The sequence below is a fragment of the Pan troglodytes genome, chromosome X (genome assembly GCF_028858775.2).
Source record: "Pan troglodytes isolate AG18354 chromosome X, NHGRI_mPanTro3-v2.0_pri, whole genome shotgun sequence".
Taxonomy (NCBI): Eukaryota; Metazoa; Chordata; class Mammalia; order Primates; family Hominidae; genus Pan; species Pan troglodytes.
Window position 1 is genome coordinate 73,001,586 of NC_072421.2, and position 23,945 is coordinate 73,025,530.

At 43.5% G+C, this 23,945-nt stretch overlaps 1 pseudogene; it reads right to left on the reverse strand.

Moving 5' to 3' along the window:
• Nucleotides 1-1,382: 1,382 nt before the first annotated feature.
• Nucleotides 1,383-3,808, reverse strand: LOC134809302 (uncharacterized; annotated as a pseudogene).
• Nucleotides 3,809-23,945: the final 20,137 nt, after the last annotated feature.

Sequence of the window (23,945 nt, forward strand, 5' to 3'; positions counted from 1 at the left end):
GTGACCGCTCTAGCTACTTCCTGCTGGGTAGGGGCAAAGAAGGGGCCCTGCAGTTGTAGTGTCCTTCAGAGGAGAACTCTCTAGGCCAGGGGAAGTGCCAGTGGGTCGGTCCAGGGGTCCTCAGTAGAAGTTGTTAGTTGAACTCATTTGGGGTTCCATTTGTAAGACCATCTGTAGCTTGATGGCCTCGATTCTAGAGGAAACAAATTTGACAAGAAGGTTAAACATACAGGGCCTAAAGGTGAGTAACAGCAAGATGGCTGCCACGGGACCTAGAAAGGGGAGAAGCCATGTTGCCTAACTCTAGAGATTGGTATAAGAATTTGAAAGGCGTTGTCTGATTTCAGAAGCCTTTTCCTGTAAACCCCAGGCGGCATCTCATACTATCCCTTACTGGTTAGTGTAAAAACAACACTCTGCCCCTAAGAAGGTGTAGCGTCCTCCTTTTTCAGCAGTGAGGAGGTCTAGGCCTCAGTGGTTTTGGAGAGTCACTGCTGCCAAAGAGTCTGTTTGGGATTGTAAAGGAAGAATAGATTTTGTTATTTCTTGCAAACTGTCTGAGAGGCAGATATGGGTTGAAGATCCACATAAGTAGAATATGCCTTGGCTGTGTAGATATAAATTTACCTTGGCTTTTAAAGGAATAGGGTACACTGTTTTTCCTTTACTACTTTCATCCCTTTCTCTCTTCGACTTCTTTTTTGTCTCTTTCTCTCTTTTTAACTCTCTCTTTGACTTTCTGTGTCTGTCCCTCTTTCTCTCTGACTCCTTCTCCTTGTCTCTGTTTCTTTCTCTCTCTCTTTCTCTGATGTTTTTCTCTCTTTCCTTCTTGCTGGTCTTTCCTTACTTCTGCCAGCCACTTATGCTGCTGCTCTCCCCTCTCCTTCCCATTTTTATGGCTTTGTCAGTGTAAGATTCCTACCTCTTTGTGTTTTCGCATTGCGTGACTGTGCAGGCATTTTTTTTGCCCTTTCAAATTGTCCTCCTAATGCCCAGACTTCAGTGTTGATTCCTTCCTCAAGTAGGGGACAACAAATGGGTAACTTGTTCCTCATATTCATGTAGATAATAGCTCCAGCCTTGGCTAACATATCCCTCCCTAATAATAGTGTGGGACTTTCAGGCATAACAAGAAAGGCATGTGAAAAGAGCAAAGTCTCCCAATTACAACTGAGGAGGTGGGAGAAATACCTGATTACAGGCTGTCCTAGGATTCCTCGGATGGTAACGGACCTTGAGGACAGTTGTCTAGGACAGGAGATTAACACTGAGAAGGCCGCACCAGTGTCCAGGAGGAAGTCAATTTCCTGGCCTTCAATAGTTAAACATACCTGGGGCTCAGTGAGGGTGATGACATGAGCTGGCGCTTGCCCCGGGCACCCTCAGTCCTGTTGTTGGATCATCTGGTTGGGGGCTTCTGACCCAGGGAACCTTCGTCCTCTGGGGCAGTGCACCTTCCAGTGATTGCCTCGGCATAGTGGACATGGATGAGGGGGCAGCTTGTTTCTCATTGGACAATCTTTTTTAAAGTGTCCTAGTAAACTACACTGATAACAAGCCCTACCAGGTGGTTGGCCTGCTCCATTTTCTGACCTCTCAACCGTTTGTCTGAGGGCCATGACTAAGGCTGCGGCCTTTCTCTGATCTCGCTTTTCCTTTTGGGCCTGTTCTTCTTGGTCCCTATTATAGAACACTGAGTTTGCCACATTTAATAATGCCTCTAGATTTTGTTCAGGGCCCAGGGCTTGCTTTTGGAGCTTTCTCCTGATATCTGCGGCTGATTGGGTAATAAACTTATCTTTTAGAATCAATTGACCCTCGAGTGATTCGGGTGATAGGGGAGTATATTTTCTTAAGGCCTCTCGTAGCCGCTTGAGGAAGGCAGAAGGATTTTCTTCCTTTCCCTGGGTTATGGTGGATATCATTGAATAATTTATGGGCTTTTTCCTAATTCTCCTTAGTCCTTCTAGAACACAGGTCAACAGATGTTTACAACTCCAGTCCCCATGATCTGAGTAAAGGTCCTAGTGGGGGTCCATACTGGGGATTGCTTGCTGACCAGTAGGGAATTTGTCCCTTTCTTCAGCTGTCATTCTATCATTTACTTGACTGAGATACCAGGTATCTCCAAACTCTCGGGCTGCAGCTAAAGCCGCATTCTTTTCATTAAAGGCCAGGGTTTGATCTAACAGTAGCATGACGTCTCTCCAAGTGAGGTCAAAGGTTTGCCCTAGACCCTGTAGGACATCTATGTACCTATCAGGATTATCTGAAAACTTCCCCAGGTCTGCCTTGATCTACTTTAAATCAGAGAGGGAGAAGGTGACATGTACCTGGGTTGGGCCAAATTCCCCTCCCCCTACAGCTTGAAGGGGACATAACTGATAGCCCGGGGTTTTTTGTGGACCTTTGGAGATTTCTTTGCTTATTTCCTTTTGGGCAGGGGAGATTAGAGGAGGGGTATCATCAACAGGAAGGGGAGCTATAGGGAGGCTAGGATATGAGGGTAAGCTGAGGGGTCCTCCTGTGGGATGTAAATTGCAAGCTTTGCATAGTCGTGTATTCTCCCTCAGTGAAAAGAAAGCTTGGACATAAGGTATTTCACTCCATTTGCCTTCCCTCCTACAGAAAAGATCAAACTGCAGGATAGTATTGAAATTTGTACTTCTTTCAGGTGGCCATTTTTCCCCATCAGAAAGAGAATATTGGTGCCAAGCCGTAGTGCAGAAAAAAGTGAGCCACCTCTTTTTCAGGGTTTGTGGGTCAAATTGGTCCTAATGGCTTAGGATGCATTTCAAGGGTGAGCCTGTTGATGCCTGAGTGTTTCCCATCTGAAAGACAAAACCGCCCATGGTTTTGGTTTATTTTGTTTCTCTACCTGCCCAAGAACCTGCAATGGTCCCTGGACCCTGCTGATCGGAATAGTTGCGCTCACCGACACAGCAGCAGAAACAACCCCTGCCCAAGAACCCGCAATGGTCCCTGGACCCTGCTGATCAGAATAGTTGCGCTCACTGACGCAGCAGCAGAAACAACCCCTGCCCAAGAACCCGCAATGGTCCCTGGACCCTGCTGATCGGAATAGTTGCACTCACCGACGCAGCAGCAGAAACACTAGTTTTCCTCCCAGACCACATGGAGGACCGAGGAAGGTCGGATTTAGTGGTCCTTACCGACGCATTCTTGAAAACCTGCACCTTTGCCTGTCCTCCTAGACCACAAGGAGGACCGACCGAGAAAAATCGGATTTAGTGGCCCTTACTGACGCATTCTCAAAAACCTGTTAGAGTCCTAAGCATTCTCCTGTTAGTATTGGGACTTTACCCCTGTCCTATAAAGATGTTATGCCCTAAAAATGAAGTGGAGGGCCATACCCTGAGGGAGGGAAAGGATCTCTAGGGCTGGAGGAGTGACACCTTTTGTCCTCACTTATATAAATAGGAAGGATACAATTTCTGAGGCTCCCCATATCCTAGCTGCAGGAATAGCTTTTGTTAGGCCTGTTAGTCTGAGGAGGGATCCTAAAATTCCAGGTAGTCCCCACTACAACGGGGCTTTGGGCAAAAATTATGTCTTTCCGATTGGTGAGCCCAGGTGCCTAAAGAAGGTAACAGAGTCCTGGAGTTTATACTAGAAGTCATTCTTATAGGAGAAACTAGAAAAGCACTAGAGACAGGTAGCAATTTTTAGAGGTGGGTCTAACCTCAGAGAAGAGAGGCGAGAGGAAGTTTCTCTGGCAGGCATTAGGACCCAGAGGGCAAAGGTCAGGATAGATAGGATAGATGGGCGAGTCTCGCTTGGGCGACATGCTTGTGAGAGTTCCACTCATGGCCGCAGGGTCAACCAACATGTTGTCGGGACCCCGGAGCTGCATGGCTTTCCTCTCTGTCGACCCTCGGCTCAGCCCAGAAGTACAGGAAAAGTGGAAGCTGGTTCTAGGCAAACCAACGGTCCCAACTCCGAAGAGTCGGGGGTTGTTAGAGAGCCCTTTCCCAGAAAGCCTGACACCCGTGTCTTTAGTCTGGCGGCTGCGCTAGTCGCTTTTAACTGGCCGACAGGTGCCCAGTTTTTAGCCCCCGAATTCTAAGGAAAGATAGGACAGAATAGCAAGCGAAAGGGGTCCGATGGTACTCACTGCTTGGCGACAGGCGAAAGTCTCACCGCTCGGCGATAGGCGATGGTCTCACCGCTTGGCGATTGTCTCACCGCTTGGCGATAGGCGAAAGTCCCTTCGTGGTCACCAAAATGTGTCCGGAATTGGTGGGTTCTTGGTCTCACTGACTTCAAGAATGAAGCCGCGGACCCTCATGGTGAGTGTTACAGCTCTTAAGATGGTGAGTCTGGAGTCTGTCCTTTTTGATGTTCAGATGTGTTCGGAGTTTCTTCTTTCTGGTGGGTTCGTGGTCTCACTGGCTCAGGAGTGAAGCTGCAGACCTTCGTGGTGAGTGTTACAGCTCTTAAGGCAGTGCATTTGGAGTTGTTTGTTCCTCCCGGTGGGCTCGTGGTCTCGCTGGGCTCAGGAGTGAAGCTGCAGATCTTTGCGGTGAGTGTTACAGCTCATAAAAGCAGCGTGGACCTAAAGAGTGAGCAGTAGCAAGATTTATTGTAAAGAATGAAAGAACAAAGCTTCCACAGTGTGGAAGGGGACCTGAGTGGGTTGCCACTGCTGGCTAGCGCAGCCTGCTTTTATTCTCTTATCTGGCCTCACCTACATCCTGCTGATTGGTAGAGCTGAGTGGCCTGTTTTGACAGGTTGCTGATTGGTGCGTTTACAATCCCTGAGCTAGATAAAAAGGTTCTCCACATCCTTATCAGATTAGTTAGATACAGAGTTTCGACACACAGGTTCTGTAAGGCCCTACTAGAGCAGCTAGACACCAGAGTGTCGATTGGTGCATTCATAAACCTTGAGCTAAACACAGGGTGCTGATTGGTGTGTTTACAAACCTTGAGCTAGACATAAAGGTTTTCCAAGGCCCCACCAGAGCAGCTAGATACAGAGTGTCGATTGGTGTATTTACAATCCTTGAGCTAGACATAAAGGTTCTCCAAGGCCCCACCAGAGCAGCTAGACACAGAGTGTCGATTGGTGCACTCACAAACCTTGAGCTAAACACAGGGTGCTGATTGGTGTATTTACAATCCCTGAGCTGGACATAAAGACTCTCCACATCCTTACCAGAGCAGCTAGATACAGAGTGTCAATTGGTGCACTCACAAACCTTGAGCTAGACACAGGGTGCTGATTGGTGTGTTTACAATCCTTGAGCTAGATATAAAGACTCTCCATGTCCCCACCAGACTCAGGAGCCTAGCTGGCTTCACCTAGTGGATCCTACACCGGGGCTACAGGTGGAGCTGCCTGCCAGTCTCATGCCATGCGCTCGCACTCCTCAGCCCTTCCTTGGGTGGTCGATGGGACTGGGTGCCATGGAGCAGGGGGTGGTGCTCGTCGGGGAGGCTCGGGCCGCACAGGAGCCCATGGAGTGGGTGGGAGGCTTAGGCATGGCAGACTGCAGGTCCTGAGCCCTGCCCCGCGGGAAGGCAGCTAAGGCTCGGTGAGAAATTGAGCACAGCGCTGGTGGGCTGGCACTGCTGGGGGACCCAGTACACCTTCTGCAGCCACTGGCCCGGGTGCTAAGTCCCTCATTGCCCGGGGCTGGCAGGGCTGGCCGGCTGCTCCGAGTGCGGGGCCCGCCAAGCCCATGCCTACCCGGAACTCCAGCTGGCCCACAAGCGCCGCATGCAGCCCCGGTTCCCGCTCCCGCCTCTCCCTCCACACCTGCCTGCAAGCTGAGGGAGTGGACTCCAGCCTTGGCCAGCCTAGAAAGGGGCTCCCACAGTGCAGTGGTGGGCTGAAGGGCTCCTCAAATGCCGCCAACGTGGGAGCCCAGGCAGAGGAGGTGCCAAGAGCGAGCAAGGGCTGTGAGGACTGCCAGCACGCTGTCACCTCTCACTTTGTTGCCTCCCCACCTGTTGAATCTGCACACCAGAATCATGCCCTTCCCCGAGTTCTGGCCAGGACACTTTGCATTCAGTTGGAATTGTTACAAAGTTCAGTTGGATGTTTCCTTCTCCCTGTGGTCTTTTCCCAGTTCCTCTGTCAGCCCTCCCCAAGAACCTCTGTGAGACAAGTCAGAAATGGCTTCCCTGGGGACCCAGATAGCCCACAGGGCTTTTCCCACTGCTTCTTCTACTACCCCTGTGTTTTGCTCAGCTCTCTAAATTGACTCAGCTCCAGGTAAGCTCAAGTTATTCTCCCATGATCTAGACCTTCAGGTTCCCCAGTGAAGGTGTGTATTTGAGGGTGGACGATCCCTCTTTCCCACTCTCACAGCTTGGGCTCTCACAGTATTTGGGCTTTCTCCCAGATCCTGCAGGAGTGATGTACTTCTTTCAGAGGGTCTGTAGATTCTCTCCGCTTTTCTGACATATTCCTGCAGTATTTCTGGAGCAAAAGTTCACGATATGAGTCTCCACACTCTGCTCTGTCCATGTGAGCTGGAGCTGCAAGCTAGTCCTGCTTCCTGTCTTCCATCTTCCCCCTTTTCTCTGTTTTTTTTTTTTTTTTTTTTTTTTTTGCTTGTTAATTTGTTTACATTTCTTATAGATTCTGGATATTAGACCTTTGTTGGATGCAGTTTTCAAATTTTTTTTACCATACTATACGTTGTCTGCTTACTCTGTTGATAGTTTCTTTTGGTGTGCAGAAGCTCTTTAGTTTACTTCAATCCCATTTGTCAGTTTTTGCTTTTGTCACAATTGCCTTTGGCATCTTCATCATGAAGTCTTTGCCCATGCCTATGTCCTGAATGGTATTGCCTAGATTGTCTTCCAGGGTTTTTATAGTTTTGGGTTTTAAATTTATGTCTTCAATCCATCTTTTTTTGTATAGGGTTTAAGAAAGGGGTTCAGTTTCAGTCTTCTGCGTATGCTAGCCAGTTATCTTAGCACCATGTATTGAATAGGGAGTCCTTTCCTTATTGCTTGTTTTTGCTGATTTTGTCAAAAATCAGATTGATGTAGGTGTGCAGCATTATTTCTGGGCTTTCTATTCTGCTTCATTGGTGTACGTGTCTGTTTTATTACCAGTGCCATGTTGTTTTGGTTACCGTATCTTGTAGTATAGTTTGAAATTGGGTAATGTGGTTCTTCCAGCTTTGTTCTTTTTGTTTAGGATTGACTATTAAGGCTCTTTTTTGCTTCCATATTAATTTTAAAATAGTTTTTTTCTAATTCTGTAATGCATGTTATTGGTAGTTTGATAGTAATAGCTTTGAATCTGTAAATTGCTTTGGGTAGTATGGCCATTTTGTCAGTATTGATGCTTCTTATCCGTGAGCATGGAATGTTTTTCCATTTGTTTGTATCCTCTCTTCTTTCCTTGAGCAGTGTTTTGTAATTATTGTTGTACAGGTCTTTCACCTCCTTGGTTAGCTGTATTCTGAGGTATTTTATACTTTTTGTGGCTATTGTGAATAGAATTGCATTCTTGATTTGGCTCTCAGCTTGGGTGTTGTTGGTGTATAGGAATGCTACTGATTTTTGTACATTTACTTTGTATCACGAAACTTTGCTGAAGTTGTATATCAGATCAAAGAGCCTTTGGGGAGGGATTATGGGGTTTTCTAGATATAGTAACATATCATCTGCAAACAGGGATAGTTTGAATTCCTCTCTTCCTGTTTGAATGCCTTTTATTTTTTTCTCTTGCCTGATTGCTCTGGTTAGGACTTCCAGTACTATGTTGAATAGGAGTGGTGAGAGAGGGCATTCTTGTCTTTTTCTGGTTTTCAAAGAGAATTCTTCCAGCATTTGCTCTTTCAGTATGATGCTGCCAGTGGGTTAGTCATAGATGGCTCTTAATATTTTGAAGTATATTCCTTCAATGCCTAGTTTGTTGAGGGTTTGTAACATGAAGGGACTTTGAATTTTATCAAAAAGCCTTTTCTGCATCTATTGAGATGATCATGTTTTGTTTGTTTGTTTGTTTTTAGTTCTGTTTATATGATGAATCCCATTTATGGATTTGCATATGTTGAACCAACCCCGCATCCTGGGGATAAAGCGTACTTGATCATGGTGGATTAGCATTTTGATGTGCTGCTGGATTCAGTTTGCTAGTCATTCTTTGAGGATTTTTTCATTTATGTTCATCAGGAATATTGGTCTGAAGTTTTCTTTTATTTGGTGTGTTTCTGCCAAGTATTGGTATGTGGATGATACTGGCTTCATAGAATGAGTTAGGGAGGATTCCTTCTTCCTCAATTCTTTGGAATAGTTTTAGTTGAAATGGTACCAGCTCTTCTTTATATGTCTGCTAGAATTCAGCTGTGAATTCTACTGGTCTTAGGCTGTTTCTGGTTTATAGGGTTTTTATTATTGACTCAATATGAAGACTCATTATTGGTCAGTTCAGGGTTTTAATTACTTCCTGGTTAAATCTTGGGAGGCTTATGTGTACAGGAATATATCTATTTCTTTTAGATTTTGTACTTCTGTGCATAGAGGTGTTCATAACAGTCTCTCTGTGTTTTTTTGTATATTTGTGGGGTCAGATAATGTTTTTTTTTCATTTCTGATTATGTTTATTTGGATCATCTCTGCTTTATTATTAGTCTGGCTAGCAGTCTATCTACTGTATTGATTCTTTCAAATAACCAGCTCCTGGATTCATTGATATTTTGTATGGCTTTAAACACCTCAATTTCCTTCAGTTTAGATATGATTTTGGTTATTTCTTGTTTTCTGCTACCTTTGATATTGGTTTGCTCTTGTTTATCTAGGGCCTCTAGTTGTGATGTTAGGTTGTTAATTTGAGATCTTTCTAAATTTTTGATGTGGGCATTTAGTGTATAACCTTCCTTCTTTTTTATTTTACTTTATTTTATTTTTTTTTATTATTATTATACTTCAAGTTCTAGGGTACATGTGCACAACATACACGTTTGTTACATATGTATACATGTGACATGTTGGCATGCTACACCCATTAACTCATCATTTACATTAGGTATATCTCCTAATGCTATCCATCCCCTCTCCCCGCACCCCACGACAAGCCCTGGTGTGTGATGTTCCCCTTCCTGTGTCCAAGTGTTCTCACTGTTTAATTCCCACCTGTGAGTGAGAACATGTAGTGTTTGGTTTTCTGTCCTTGCAATAGTTTGCTCACAATGATGGTTTCCAGCTTCATCCATGTCCCTACAAAGGACATGAACTCATCCTTTTTTATGGCTGCATAGTATAATATGGTGTATATGTGTCACATTTTCTTAATCCAGTCTATCATTATTGGACATATGGGTTGGTTCCAAGTCTTCGCTATTGTGAATAGTGCCGCAGTAAACATATGTGTGCATGTGTCTTTATAGCAGCATGATTTATAATCCTTTGGGTATATACCCAGTAATGGGATGGCTGGGTCAAGTGGTATTTCTAGTTCTAGATCCTTGAGGAATCGCCACACCGACTTCCAAAATGATTGAACTACCTTACAGTCCCACCAACAGTGTAAAAGTGCTCCTATTTCTCCACATCCTCCCCAGCACCTTTTGTTTCCTGAATTTTTAATGATTGCCATTCTAACTGGTGTGAGATGGTATCTCATTGTGGTTTTGATTTACATTTCTCTGATGACCAGTGATGATGAGCATTTTTTCATGTGTCTGTTGGCTGCATAAATGTCTTCTTTTGAGAAATATCTCTTCATATCCTTCGTCCACTTATCGATGGGGTTGTTTGTTTTTTTTCTTGCAAATTGGTTTGAGTTCTTTGTAGATTCTGGATATTAGCCCTTTGTCAGATGAGTAGGTTGTGAAAACTTTCTCCCATTTTGTAGGTTGCCTGTTCACTCTGATGGTAGCTTCTTTTGCTGTGCAGAAGCACTTTAGTTTAATTAGATCCCATTTGTCAATTTTGGCTTTTGTTGCCATTGCTTTTGGTGTTTTAGACCTGAAGTACTTGCCCATACCTATGTCCTGAATGATAATGCCTAGGTTTTCTTCTAGGGTTTTTATGGTTTTAGGTTGAACGTTTAAGTCTTTAATCCATCTTGAATTGATTTTTGTATAAGGTGTAAGGAAGGGATCCAGTTTCAGCTTTCTACATCTGGCTTGCCAGTTTTCCCAGCACCATTTATTAAATAGGGAATCCTTTCCCCATTGCTGGTTTTCGTCAGGTTTGTCAAAGATCAGATAGTTGTAGATACGTGGCATTATTTCTGAGGGCTCTGTTCTGTTCCATTGATCTATATCTCTGTTTTGGTACCAGTACCATGCTGTTTTGGTTACTGTAGCCTTGTAGTATAGTTTGAAGTCAGGTAGTGTGATGCCTCCAGCTTTGTTCTTTTGGCTTAGGATTGACTTGGCGATGCGGGCTCTTTTTTGGTTCCATATGAACTTTAAAGTAGTTTTTTCCAATTCTGTGAAGAAAGTCATTGGTAGCTTGATGGGGATGGCATTGAATCTGTAAATTACCTCGGGCAGTATGGCCATTTTCATGATATTGATTCTTCCTACCCATGAGCATGGAATGTTCTTCCATTTGTTTGTATCCTCTTTTATTTCCTTGAGCAGTGGTTTGTAGTTCTCCTTGAAGAGGTCCTTCACATCCCTTGTAAGTTGGATTCCTAGGTATTTTATTCTCTTTGAAGCAATTGTGAATGGGAGTTCACTCATGATTTGGCTCTCTGTTTGTCTGTTGTTGGTGTATAAGAATGCTTGTGATTTTTGTACATTGATTTTGTATCCCGAGACTTTGCTGAAGTTGCTTATCAGCTTAAAGAGATTTTGGGCTCACACAATGGGGTTTACTAGATATACAATCGTGTCGTCTGCAAATAGGTACAATTTGAGTTCCTCTTTTCCTAATTGAATACCCTTTGTTTCCTTCTCCTGCCTGATTCCCCTGGCCAGAACTTCCAACACTATGTTGAATAGGAGTGGTGAGAGAGGGCATCACTGTCTTGTGCCAGTTTTCAAAGGGAATGCTCTGAGGTTTTGCCCACTCAGTATGATATTGGCTGTGGGTTTGTCATAGATAGCTCTTATTATTTTGAAATACGTCCCATCAATACATAATTTATTGAGAGTTTTTAGCATGAAGGGTTGTTGAATTTTGTCAAAGGCCTTTTCTGCATCTATTGAGATAATCATGTGTTTTTTGTCTTTGGTTCTGTGTATATGCTGGATTACATTTATTGATTTGCGTATATTGAACCAGCCTTGCATCCCAGGGATGAAGCCCACTTGATCATGGTGGATAAGCTGTTTGATGTGCTGCTGGATTTGGTTTGCCAGTATTTTATTGAGGATTTTTTCATCTATGTTCATCAAGGATATTGGTCTAAAATTCTCTTTTTTGGTTGTGTCTCTGTCCGGCTTTGGTATCAGGATGATGCTGGCCTCATAAAATGAGTTAGGGAGGATTCCCTCTTTTTCTATTGATTGGAATAGTTTCAGAAGGAATGGTACCAGTTCCTCCTTGTACCTCTGGTAGAATTCGGCTGTGAATCCATCTGGTCCTGGACTCTTTTTTGTTGGTAAGCTGTTAATTATTGCCACAATTTCAGATCCTGTTATTGGTCTATTCAGAGATTCAACTTCTTCCTGGTTTAGTCTTGGGAGGGTGTATGTGTCGAGGAATTTATCCATTTCTTCTAGATTTTCTAGTTTATTTGCGTAGCAGTGTTTGTAGTATTCTCTGATGGTAGTTTGTATTTCTGTGGGATCGGTGGTGACATCCCCTTTATCATTTTTTATTGTGTCTATTTGATTTTTCTCTCTTTTTCTTTATTAGTCTTGCTAGCGGTCTATCAATTTTGTTGATCCTTTCAAAAAAGCAGCTCCTGGACTCATTAATTTTTTGAAGGGTTTTTTTTGTCTCTATTTCCTTCAGTTCTGCTCTGATTTTAGTTATTTCTTGCCTTCTGCTAGCTTTTGAATGTGTTTGCTCTTGCTTTTCTAGTTCTTTTAATTGTGATGTTAGGGTGTCAATTTTGGATCTTTCCTGCTTTCTCTTGTGGGCATGTAGTGCTATACATTTCCCTCTACACACTGCTTTGAATGCATCCCAGAGATTCTGGTATGTTATGTCTTTGTTCTCGTTGGTTTCAAAGAACATCTTTATTTCTGCCTTCATTTCGTTATGTACCCAGTAGTCATTCAGGAGCAGGTTGTTCAGTTTCCATGTAGTTGAGTGGTTTTGAGTGAGATTCTTAATCCTGACTTCTAGTTTGATTGCACTGTGATCTGAGAGATAGTTTGTTATAATTTCTGTTCTTTTACATTTGCTGAGGAGAGCTTTACTTCCAATTATGTGGTCAATTTTGGAATAGGTGTGGTGTGGTGCTGAAAAAATGTATATTCTGTTGATTTGGGGTGGAGAGTTCTGTAAATGTCTATTAGGTCTGCTTGGTGCAGAGCTTAGTTCGATTCCTGGGTATCCTTGTTGACTTTCTGTCTCATCGATCTGTCTAATGTTGACAGTGGGGTGTTAAAATCTCCCATTATTATTGTGTGGGAGTCTAAGTCACTTTGTAGGCCACTAAGGACTTGCTTTATGAATCTGGCGGCTCCTGTATTGGGTGCATATATATTTGGGATGGTTAGCTCTTCTTGTTGAATTGATCCCTTTACCATTATGTAATGGCCTTCTTTGTCTCTTTCGATCTTTGTTGGTTTAAAGTCTGTTTTATCAGAGACTAGGATTGCAACCCGTCTTTTTTTGTTTTCCATTTGCTTGGTAGATCTTCCTCCATCCCTTTATTTTGAGCCTATGTGTGTCTCTGCATGTGAGATGGGTTTCCTGAATACAGCACACTGATGGGTCTTGACTCTTTATCCAATTTGCCAGTCTGTGTCTTTTAATTGGAGCATTTAGTCCATTTACATTTAAGGTTAATATTGTTATGTGTGAATTTGATCCTGTCATTATGATGTTAGCTGATTATTTTGCTCGTTAGTTGATGCATTTTCTTCCTAGTCTTGATGGTCTTTACATTTTGGTATGATTTTGCAGCAGGTGGTACTGGTTGTTTCTTTCCAAGTTTAGTGCTTCCTTCAGGAGCTCTTTTAGGGCAGGCCTGGTGGTGACAAAATCTCTCAGCATTTGCTCGTCTGTAAAATACTTTATTTCTCCTTCACTTATGAAGCTTAGTTTGGCTGGATATGAAATTCTGGGTTGAAAATTCTTTTCTTTAAGAATGTTGAATATTGGCCCCCACTTTCTTCTGGTTTGTAGAGTTTCTGCCGAGAGATCCGCTGTTAGTCTGATGGGCTTCCCTTTGAGGGTAACCTGACATTTCTCTCTGGCTGCCCTTAACATTTTTTCCTTCATTTCAACTTTGGTGAATCTGACCATTATGTGTCTTGGAGTTGCTCTTCTCGAGGAGTATCTTTGTGGCATTCTGTGTATTTCCTGAATCTGAAGGTTGGACTGCTTTGCTAGATTGGGGAAGTTCTCCTGGATAATATCCTTCAGAGTGTTTTCCAACTTGATTCCATTCTCCCCGTCGCTTTCAGGTACACCAATCAGATGTAGATTTGGTCTTTTCACATAGTCCCATATTTCTTGGAGGCTTTGTTCATTTCTTTTTATTCTTTTTTCTCTAAACTTCCCTTCTCGCTTCATTTCATTCATTTCATCTTCCATCGCTGATACCCTTTCTTCCAGTTGATCGCATCGTCTCCTGAGGCTTCTGCATTCTTCACGTAGTTGTCCAGCCTTGGTTTTCTGCTCCATCAGCTCCTTTAAGCACTTCTCTGTATTGGGTATTCTAGTTATACATTCTTCTAAATTTTTTTCAAAGTTTTCAACTTCTTTGCCTTTGGCTTGAATGTCCTCCCCTGGCTCAGAGTAATTTGATCTTCTGAAGCCTTCTTCTCTCAGCTCGTCCAAGTCATTCTCCGTCCAGCTTTGTTCCGTTGCTGGTGAGGAACTGCATTCCTTTGGAGGAGGAGAGGTGCTCTGCTTTTTAGAGTTTCCAGTTTTTCTGCTCTGTTTTTTCCCCATCTTTGTGGTTTTATCTACTTCTGGTCTTTGATGATGGTGATGTACAGATGGGTTTTTGGTGTGGATATCCTTTCTGTTTGTCAGTTTTCCTTTCAACAGACAGGACCCTCAGCTGCAGCTCTTTTGGAGTACCCGGGCATGTGAGATGTTAGTCTGCCCCTGCTAGGGGGTGCCTCCCAGTTAGTCTGCTCGGTGGTCAGGGGTCAGGGACCCACCTGAGGAGGCAGTCTGCCCGTTCTCAGATCTCCAGCTGTGTGCTCGGAGAACCACTGCTCTCTTCAAAGCTGTCAGACAGGGACATTTAAGTCTGCAGAGGTTACTGCTGTCTTTGTGTTTGTGTGTGCCCTGCCCCCAGAGGTGGAGCCTACAGAGAGAGGCAGGCAGGCCTCCTTGAGCTGTGGTGGGCTCCACCCAGTTTGAGCTTCCAGGCTGCTTTGTTTACATAAGCAAGCCTGGGCAATGGCGGGCGCCCCTCCCCCAGCCTCGCTGCCACCTTGCAGTTTGATCTCAGACTGCTGTGCTAGCAATCAGCGAGACTCCGTGGGCGTAGGACCCTCCGAACCACGTGCGGGACACAATCTCCTCGTGCCCCGTTTTTTAAGCCCGTCGGAAAAGCGCAGTATTCAGGTGGGAGTGACCTGATCTTCCAGGTGCCATCTGTCACCCCTTTCTTTGACTAGGAAAGGGAACTCCCTGACCCCCTTCACTTCCCGAGTGAGGCAATGCCTCGCCCTGCTTCGGCTCGCGCGCGCACCCACTGACCTGCGCCCACTGTCTGGCACTCCCTAGTGACATGAACCCGGTACTTCAGATGGAAATGCAGAAATCACCCATCTTCTGTGTCGCTTACGCTGGGAGCTGTAGACCTGTGCTGTTCCTATTTGGCCATCTTGGCTCCTCCCCCTGCTTCTCTAGTTCTTTTATTTGTGATGTTAGGGTGTCAATTTTAGATCTTTCCTGCTTTCTCTTGTGGGCATTTAGTGCTATAAATTTCCCTCTACACATTGCTTTAAATGTGTTCCAGAGATTCTGGTATGTTGTGTCTTTTTTCTCATTGGTTTCCAAGAACATCTTTATTTGTGCCTTTGTTTTGTTATGTACCCAGTAGTCATTCAGGAGCAGGTTGTTCAGTTTCCATGTAGTTGAGCGGTTTTGAGTGAGTTTCTTAATCCTGAGTTCCAGCTTGATTGCACTGTAGTCTGAGAGACAGTTTGTTATAATTTCTATTCTTTTACATTTGCTGAGGAGTGCTTTACTTCCAACTATGTGGTCAATTTTGGAATAATCGCGTTGTGGTGCTGAGAAGAATGTATATTCTGTTGATTTGGGGTGGAGAGTTCTGTAGATGTCTCTTAAATCTGCTTGGTGCAGAGCTGAGTTCAATTCCTGGATACCCTTGTTAACTTTCTGTCCCGTTGATCTGTCTAATGTTGACAGTGGGGTGTTAAACTCTCCCGTTATTATTGTGTGGGAGTCTAAGTCTCTTTACATGTCTCTAAGGACTTGCTTTATGAATCTTGGTGCTCCTGTATTGGGTGCATATGTGTTTAGGATATTTAGCTCTTCTTGTTGAACTGATCCCTTTACCATTATGTAATGGCCTTCTTCATCTCTTTTGATCTTTGTTGGCTTAAAGTCTGTTTTATCAGAGACTAGTATTGTGACCCTTGCCTTTTTTTGTTTTCGTTTTCTTGGTAGATCTTCCTCCATCCCTTTATTTTGAGCCTATGTGTGTCTCTGCACGTGAGATGCGTCTCCTGCATATAGCACTCTGATGGGTCTTGACTCTTTATCCAATTTGCCAGTTGCTTCTTTCAATTGAAGCATTTAGCCCATTTACATTTAAGGTTAATATTGTTATGTGTGCATTGGATCCTGTCATTGTGATGTTAGCTAGTTATTTTGCTCATTAGTTGATGTAGTTTCTTCCTAGCATCGATGGTCTTTACATGTTGGCATGTTTTTGCAGTGGCTGATACCAGTTGTTCCTTTCCATGTTTAGTGCTTCCTTCAGGAGCTCTTGTAGGGTGGGCCTGGTGGTGACAAAATCTCTCATCATTTGCTTGTCTGTAAAGTATTTTATTTCTCCTTCTCTTATGAAGCTTAGTTTGGCTGGATATGAAATTCTGGGTTGAAAATTCTTTTCCTTAAGAATGTTGAATATTGGCCCCCACTCTCTTCTGGCTTGTAGAGTTTCTGCCGAGAGATCCGCTGTTAGTCTGACGGGCTTCCCTTTGTGGGTAACCCGACCTTTCTCTCTGTCTGCCCTTAACATTTTTTCCTTCATTTCAACTTTGGTGAATCTGTCAATTATGTGTCTTGGAGTTGCTCTTCTCAAGGAGTATCTTTGTGGACTTTTCTGTATTTCCTGAATTTGAATATTGGCCTGTCTTGCTAGGTTGGGGAAGTTCTCATGGAGAATATCCTGCAGAGTGTTTTCCAACTTGGTTCCATTCTCCCTGTCACTTTCAGGTACTCCAATCAGACATAGATTTGGTCTTTTCACATAGTCCCATATTTCTTGGAGGGTTTGTTCATTTCTTTTTACTCTTTTTTCTCTAAACTTCTCTTCTCGCTTCATTTCATTCATTTGATCTTCCATCACTGATACCCTTTCTTCCAGTTGATTGAATTGGTTACTGAAGCTTGTGCATTCATCACATAGTTCTCGTGCCATGGTTTTCAGCTCCATCAGGTCATTTAAGGACTTCTCTACACTGGTTATTCTAGTTATCCATTTGTCTATTTTTTTTCAAGGTTTTTATCTTCTTTGTGATGGGTTTGAACTTCCTCCTTTAGCTTGGAGAGGTTTGTTGTCTGATGCCTTCTTCTCTCAACTTGTGAAAGTCATTCTCCATCCAGCTTTGCTCTGTTGCTGGCGAGGAGCTGTGTTCCTTTGGAGGGGGAGAAGTCCTCTGATTTTTAGAATTTTCAGCTTTTCTGCTCTGTTTTTTTCCCCATCTTTGTGGTTTTATCTACCTTTGATCTTTGATGATGGTGACGTACAGATGGGGTTTTGGTGTGGATGTCCTTTCTGTTTGTTAGTTTTCCTTCTAACAATCAGGACCCTTAGCTGCAGGTCTGTTGGAGTTTGCTGGAAGTCCACTCCAGACCCTGTTTGCCTAGTTATCAGCAGTGGAGGCTGCAGAATAGCGAATATTGCTGAACAGCAAATGTTGCTGCCTGATCATTCCTCTGGAAGCTTTGTCTCAGAGGGGTACCCGGCTGTGTGAGGTGTCAGTCTGCCCCTATTAGGGGGTGCTTCCCAGTTAGGCTACTCGGGGGTGAGGGACCCACTTGAGGAGGCAGTCTGTCTGTTCTCAGATCTCAAACTCTGTGCTGGGAGAACCACTACTCTCTTCAAAGCTGTCAGACAGGGACATTTAAATCTGCAGAGGTTTCTGCTGCCTTTTGTTCAGCTATGCCCTGCCCCCAGAGGTGAAGTCTACAGAGGCAGGCAGGCCTCCTTGAGCTGTGGTGGGCTCCACCCAGTTCGAGCTTCCCGGCCGCTTTGTTTACCTACTCAAGCCTCAGCAATGGTGGGTGCCCCTACCCCAGCCTCACTGCCGCCTTGCAGTTGGATCTCAGACTGCTGTGCTAGCAATGAGCGGGGCTCCATGGACGTGGGACCCTCCAAGCCAGGCACGGGATATAATCTGCTGCTGTGCCATTTGCTAAGACCCTTGGAAGAGCGTAGTATTAGGGTGGGAGTGACCCTATTTTCCAGGTGCTGTGTGTCACAGCTTTCCTTGGCTAGGAAAGGGAATTCCCTGACCCCTTGCACTTCCCGGGTGAGGCGATGCCTCACCCTGCTTTGGCTCTCGCTTGGTGGGCTGCACCCACTCTCCTGCACCCACTGTCCGACATGCCCCAGTGAGATGAACCTGGTACCTCCGTTGGTAATGCAGAAATCACCTGTTTTCTGCGTCACTCATGCTAGGAGCTGTGGACTGGGGTTGTTCCTATTCGGCCATCTTGGAACCGCGTATAACCTTCCTTCTTAACACTGCTTTGTTTGTAACCGAGAGATTCTGGTATGTTGTATTTTTCTTATCAGTTTCAAAGAACTTCTTGATTTCTGCCTTAATTTCATTATTTACCCAGTAGTCATTCAGAAGCAGGTTGTTTAATTTCTATGTAATTGTCTGGTGTTGACTGATTTTCTTAGCATTGATTTCTATTTTTATTGCACTGTGGTCCAAGAGTGTGATTGACATGATTTCAGGTTTTTTTTTTAATTTGCTGAGGATTGTTTTATTCCTAACTGTATTGTCTATTTTAGAGTATGTGGCATGTGCAGATGAGAAGAATGTATATTCTGTTGTTTTTGGGTGGAGAGTTTTGTACATGTCTATTAGGTCTATTTGTCCCAGCATTGAGTTAAGGTCCTGAATGTCTTTGCTAGTTTTCTGCCTTGATAATATGTCTCACATGGTCAATGGGGTGTTAAAGTCTCCCACTATTATTGTGTGGTTATCTAAATCTCTTTGTAGGTCTCTAAGAACTTGCTTTATGAATCTGGATACTCCTGTGTTGGCTGTGTATATATTTAGGGTAGTTAACTCTTCTCATTGAATTGAACTCTTCACCATTCTGTAATACCCTTCCTTGTCTTTTTTGGTCTTCATTAGTTAAAATCTGTTTTCTCTGAAATTAAAATAGCAACCCCTTCTTTCTTCTGTTTTCTGTTTGCTTGGCAGATTTTTCTCCATTCCTTTACTTTGAGCCTATGGGCATCATTGCATGGGGGATGGGTCTCTTGAATACAGCATACCATTGTGTTTTGCTTCATTATCCAACTTGCCACTCTGTGCCTTTTATTTGATGCATTAAGCCCATTTACATTCAAGGTTAGTACTAATATTGATATGTGTGAATTTGATTCTGTCATCATATTGTTAGCTGGTTATTACGCAGACTTGTTTGTGTGGTTGCTTTATATTTTTCCTGGTCTATGTACTTAAGTATGTTTTTGTAGTTGTTGGTAATGGCCTTTTGTTTCCATATTTAGCACTCCTTCATGACCTCTTTTAAGGCAGTACTGGTAGTAATAAATTCCTTTAGTATTTACTTGTTTGAAAAGGGTCTTATTTTTCTTTCACTTATGAAGCTTAGTTTGGCCAGATATGAAATCTTTGTCAAAAATTCTTTTCTTAAAGATGCTGAATATAGACCACCAATCTCTTCTGGCTCTGTAGGGTTTCTGCTGACGGGTCTGCTGTTAGCCTGATGGCCTTCCCTTTGTAGGTTACCTGTCCCTTTTCTCTAGCTATCTTTAACATTTTTTCTTTCATTTTAGCCTTTGAGAATCTGACGACTATGTGTCTTGAGGATGGTCTTCTTGTGTAGTATTTTGCAGGGCTTCTCTGCATTTCCTGAATTTAGATTTTGGCCTCTCTAGTGAGGTTCATGGATGATATCCTAAAATATGTTTTCCAAGTTCCTTGGTTTCTCTCCCTCTCAGGTATGCCAGTGAGTCATAGATTGGGTCTCTTTACATTATTTTATTATTCTTGGAGGTTTTGTTCATTCTTTGTTATTGTTTTTTTCTTTATTTTTCTGTGACTCAGTTACTTCAGAGAACCAGTCTCCAAACCCTCAGATTCTTTTCTCAGCTTGGTCAATTATTCTGTTAATAATTGCAATTGCATCATGAAATTCTTGTAGTGTGTTTTTCAACTCTATCATATCTGTGAGGTTCTTTCTTATAATTGCCATTTCATCTATCAGCTTCTGTATCATTTTATTATAATCCCTAGATTCCTTGGATTAGGTTTTGACTTTCTCTCCTGTATGTCAATGATCTTTGTTACTGTCCATATTCTGAATTTTATTCCTGTAATTTCAGCCATCTCCACCTGGTTAAGAACTATTTCTGGGGAAGTAGTATGGTCATTTGGAGGTAAGAAGACACTCTGGCTTTTTGAGTTGCCAGAGTTCTTGTGCTGGTTCTTTCTCACCTTTGTGGGCTAATGTTTCCTTTAATCTTAGAAGTTGCTGTGCTTTGGTTGAGTTTTTTCTCTTTTATCCTATTTGATGTCCTTGGGAGTTTGGTTGTGGTATAAGGTGGGTTCTGTGAGCTGGCTTCATTTCTGAAAGATTTTCAGGGCCAAAGGCTCAGTCAGGATTCCTGAATTGCATGCTCTAACTCTTAGGAGTGGGTATCATGCCCCTGGCTTTTTTCTCTGGCCCCTTGAGGTTTGGAACCTGCTGCACTAGAGAGGCCAAAGTGTTCCCAGAATGCTGGTGACAACACTCTGATGGGTGATGTCAGCCAAAGTGCTTTGTAGGGTGGTGGTACCTGGATCTGTCCTCATTTGCACATGCCAACAACAGAGGCAGCACAGCAGGGTGCATGCTCCTCAGCTGTGTCAAGAGTCCTGGTGGGTTCAGGGGTGCCATCCTCCATGAAGGTGTTTTCAGGGGTGGTGGTTGAAGTATTTTGTAGGGGGGCAGGATGTCCCACTGGAGTCTCTATGCACATTTGCACTGGTGGTGGTGTTAGTTTGGGGTTGACATGCTGGTAGGCATGGGACTATGAGTGCCCTTTGAGCATGTGTTTACACGGGTGACGGTGCCTGCTCAGAGTAGGGGTGGGTCTGATGGTCTCCATGCATAGTTTCTCACCAAAAAAGTGTTTGTGTAGGGCCAAGGTGCTGGCAGGTGCTTGACCAGAGTCCTCTTTGTGCACGTTCATGCAGGCAGCAGTAGCCGCACAGTGCATGGGTGGGGACATTGGCCTGCATGCCTAGTTTTGTGCAAGCAGCAGTGTCAGTATGGGGGTGGGGAGCTGGTGGGTGTGTGGCTGGCAGTTTCCATGCCCTTGGACACTCTGATGGCAATGGCAGCATGGCGGGGGGCACGGTGCACTCACACTGGCAGCAGGGGCATGGTAGGGTGCATGTGCACATGCATGCTGGTGGTGAAGGAGGGGGAAAGTTTCACCCCCCTACACACAGACACCAGCTAAGCAGTGTAGGAGGTGGCCGTGGGCAAGTGTGTGTAGGTAAAGTGGCATGGGGGATGGTGTGGTGGGGTGATGGCATGGGTGGGCTGGTATGTGCCCATGGGGGCCACTCTGCTGGAGCTCTTCGCCAGTCATGCACAGTTTGCCAGTGCAGGAACTATGATGTGGGCCTCTAAGAGTCACCCCACCTGGGCATCCAAGGATCCATTGCAAGCACATGTGGCCAGGCTGGGGCCCCAGGAGAGGCCAGCAGAGCAAGGGGTGCTCAGGTTGAACTGGCACCATCTCATGGGCAAGACTGCCCTGCACTGTTCAGGTCCAACAGTTCCCACAGGGCTAAAGTCTCCTAGGGGAGCAATGTAAGGTTTAGGGGGTGGGCATCCCTGGCTGTGCTCCTCATAGATGCTCTCTCACCAAACCCTCAGAGCTCTGCACCAGCCAGAGTTCTGCCCCTGCCACTTCTCTAAGCAGTTCTCACTGCCAGCTGAAGTGTCCATGAAGGTCGTGGGGTCTCCTGCTGCCAGTAATCCAGAGGCCTATGGCGAGAAAAAGTTGCTCCTTGCCTGCTCAATTCACCCCTTCCCCAGGAGTCACTGGGGACCAGGAATGAGTCCTGGTGTGCAGTAACCCCGTTCAGGGTTCCCAGCTTCCTCCCCTTTCAGTCCAGGATCTGTGTCTTCCCTCCACCCACTTTCAATGCCTTCCTCTGAAGATCTGCTAGGAGTGCACCAGTCTTCCCAATGTCCTAGTCCCTTGGTGCTAGATGTTCCTCCTGGCTGAGTCTAGTTGGCTATCTCTATCAAGTTTTAAAATTAACCTTGGAGTGATGGAAAAAACTTAAAAAATAAAATAAAATTAGGATGTGGGTCCTCCAACTTTGTTCTTTTTCAAGATTGTTTTGGCTATTCTGTGTCCCTTGCAATTCCATGTATATTTTAGGATTAGCTTTTCCGTACTGAAAAAAAAAGTCGTTAGAATTTTGATAAGCACTGTATTAAGTCTGTGGATCAATCTGTAGATTATTACCAGCTTAACAATGTTAATACTTCCAATCCACGAATAAGAGTTTTTGAAATTTTGTTATTAAAACCTTTTTTTAAAGAGACAGTCTCACTCTGTTGCCTGGGCTGGAGTGCAGTGGTGCGATCATAGCTCACTGCAGCTTTGAACTCCTGGGCTCAAGTGATCCTCCTGCCTCAGCCTCCTGAGTACCTGGGACTATAGGCACATGCTACCACACCCAGGTAAATGAGTTTTTAATGTTTTGATAATGAGTAAATTTAATTATCTGAGTATTACAAATGAGAAGTCTGAGACGAATTATTGATCAAAAGCTCAACTGTTATATCCCTGTTTCTAGCAATACAGTGGTCTAGGACTGATTAGATATCTTGACAAACTTTCTTGTTGAAAACTAATAATAATGGATAGATGCATCAGTGAGTTCAAAATATATTAAGAAATAATAATAGAAAGAGGCCGAGTTGGTGGCTCACTCCTGTAATCCCAGCACTTTGGAAGGCCAAGGCAGGTGGATCACTTGAGGCCAGGAGTTCAAGACCAGCCTGGCCAACATGGCAAAGCCTTGTTTCTACTAAAAATACACAAATTAGCTGGGCACAGTGGCACGTGCTTATAATCCCAGCCACTCGGGAGGCTGAGGCATGAGAATCACTTGAACTTGGGAGGTGGAGGTTGCACTGAGCCGAGATCGTGCCACTGCACTCCAGCCTGGGTGACAAAGTGAGACTCTTTCTCAAAAAAAAGATAATAATAATAATAATAAAAGTGATGAATGAAACTAAGGGAGGAAAGTAAAATACTGATCTAGCTTTTGCCATGAGAGAATTTGCTGTTTCTAGTAAATCGGGCTTCGTTTTTTGCAATCCGTTGGGATGTTAGGGGATGAGAGAAAAAGTGAAATGACCCATTGTAGATTTGAGATTCCACTGGTGATACCTTCAAGAACAGTGAATTAGAAATACACCCACCTCCCTCCCCACTCACTGAACAGGGGAAATTGTCTGAAATATTGGCACAAAGTGAAAAAGAAAAAATAATCCTCCTTAAGACTTCTTAAGCAAAGGCCAGCAACCACCTCCAAATTTACAATACTTAATCATTTAAAGTACCTGAAACCAAGAATTTTGGTTTGCGGTGGCAAACACAAATTTCTCTGGAGAAACCCGCTTCATCCTATGACTTAAAGAATCAACACAGATTAAGCTCCAAGAATTATGAATTCACAGTTAAAAGTTACAAAACATTTAAGTACACAAGACAACATGAATAAAAGTTATCAGAAAATACAGGCAACAGAATCATATTCGTGAGGATTTTAGATATTAGAATGATCAAACACAGAATTTGAAATGATAATATTTACAATGTTTAAAAAATAAAACAATTGAAATATGAATAAAGATCTAGGGAGTATAAGACATATTCAAGATGTTTCCAAAAGTAATCCAAAAAACTTCCAGAAATAAAACTGCAATAATTAAAACATATATCAGACATAAGACTTGTATCCTATATAAACACTTCTAAAACTAGATAATAAATGGGAAATATCCTCCAATAATGAATGGACAAGAAACTTAACAGATGCTCTATAGAAGCCCAATAAGACATGAAAAAGTGATCAAAATAATTCGTCTTCAGAGAAAAGCAAATGAAAAACATAATGAGATATGAATTAATATACACTAGACTGGCTAAAATTGAAAAGACTAAAAATACCAAGTACTGGAAAGGAGTTGGAGCCACCAAAACCTTCACACATTTCTGATTGGAATGTTAGATGGTTCAAGAACTTTGAAGTGAATTTTGGCAGTTTCTTATAAAGGCAAGCATAAACCTACTTTGATCCAGCAATTGCACTCCTAGGTATTTATCAAAAAGAAATGACAACAAAAAATGTGTCCACTAAAAGTTTTAGAAGACTGCTTACAGCAGCTTCATT